The 1,685-nt window shown below is 60.9% G+C and overlaps 1 protein-coding gene across 1 annotated transcript in view; it reads right to left on the bottom strand.

Moving 5' to 3' along the window:
• Positions 1–1,685, bottom strand: part of LOC104410187 (nucleolar protein 4-like) — a gene marked incomplete at both ends in the record, with an annotated part of 3,082 nt that overhangs the window by 423 nt on the left and 974 nt on the right. The gene's annotated exons all lie outside the window — the stretch shown is intronic.

Raw genomic sequence — 1,685 nt, 5'->3', positions numbered from 1 at the left:
TGGGGCAGCCACAGCTCCTCTGGGCACCCTGTGCCAGCGCCTCAGCACCCTCACAGGGAAGAAAGCAACTAGAAATGAAGAGAGGAAAGATGTGCACTGGAGATGTGATACTAGCTGGGGAGAGGAGACAGGCGAGGCTGCAGCCCGGGGGTAAGAAGAAAGAGAAGACACTGCACCAATCCCTGTGTGAGCTGGGGTGCTGCGGGCTGACGGCGATGCTGGAGAAAGGCTCCAGGGCTGAGCTCCTGCTGGGTGGCCCGACACAGCCGGGGGACACCAGGGTCACCGAGCAGGGACCAGGCCGCAGCTGTTTGCAAACCACCAGCACAGGAGAGTTCAGCAGCCCCCCGGGACTGGGGGGTCCCGCTGGTCACGGTGGCAGGGAGGGGAGCCCATCGCCTCGGGCGGGAGGGAAAGCATCCAAGGAACACTATGCTGGAGCAGAAATGCTGTGGGAGGCACAGCACCAGCAAAGGACTTCCACACCAGGGTAATCAGCCTGCCAAGGGAGGAGGAGGAGGAGGAGGCTCTCAAGTGAAAGCAATTTCACTGGACAGAAAAGGCAGCAGTAAACGGAGCCATTTCCCAGCTCACCGAGGGGGAAGGAGCTCTAGTGGGGACGTGGTTTGAGCAAGAATTGCCTTAGGTGGGGGATGGAGGGAGAAGACACTTCTGGGCTTCCTGCAGGCTTCCTGCTCACAGAGAGAAGGGCAGCAGCTCCTTGCGGTGCTCCCTGCTATGGCAGCACACTTCTTCCCTCTGGAGGGCTGGGCAGAGGCTTGGGCAAGGGGGAAGTAACAGTTGTGAAGCAGAGGTTCAAAAATGCATTAGAAAGAAGCCACGTGCTGCTGTGCTGACCAGGGCCTGGCTGCTCCCTGGGGCTGCTCTGGGGTGCTCGGTGTCTCACAGGGCATGGGGCTGGTTCTGCCCTGGGCAGAACCCATTGCCACGGCTCCAAGGATTAGGTCTCAGCATCTGGAGGCCGGGGCGGGCTCTTTATTCAGGGTTAAGAAGCATTAGGAAGGGATGATAAGAGTTAATCCCAGACAGGCATCTCTCAGGGCTCCGGAAATCACATCCTTCCAAATCCTCCCTCCTGTTGGGGTGGGCAGGGGCAGGGCAGGAGCACAGTGTGCACCAGGGCAAGCAAAGGCAGCCCGGAGATGGCCCAAAGACTGGCCAAAGACCGGTGCGGGCTCTGTTCACTTGCTCCTAACCCAGCCAACCCCTTGAGCTCTGCCTGCGCCCTCCTCCTGCCTTCCTGCTCTACAGCATCAGTCCCGTTTTCCCAGCCAGCCCCTCACCACCCTCCTGAGCTGCAGCAGGAGCCCAAACTGCACCAGCCCTGTCTCCCAGGGGGCGGGGAAGGGCGGGCCTCAGCCCAGCCACGAGATGAGGGCAGCGATAGGCGCCCGCTCCTGTTAATCATTAACAGCTGGTGCAGATTCCCCTTATTTTACTGACACTCCTTCCCTCCCAGCACCAGCTCCACCGTCCCTCCAGGGTCAGCTCCGCGATTAGCAGTTGCTGATGAGGCAAGCTGAGCAGCCAGGCAATGCAGGGCAGCCTCTGATGGCTGCAGGAGAAGAGAGGGTTTGGGAGCAGCCCTGAGCAGGGCAGGAGAGGTGCTGTCGTGCCTGGGCTTGGCATGAGCCATGGCAGCAGCCCCTGTCTCCCCTCCAGCG

Source organism: Nestor notabilis, unplaced genomic scaffold (genome assembly GCF_000696875.1).
Source record: "Nestor notabilis isolate BGI_N333 unplaced genomic scaffold, ASM69687v1 scaffold16680, whole genome shotgun sequence".
Lineage (NCBI taxonomy): Eukaryota > Metazoa > Chordata > Aves > Psittaciformes > Psittacidae > Nestor > Nestor notabilis.
Note: the sequence above shows the minus strand (reverse complement) of the source record. Positions and strands in the feature narration are given on the sequence as shown.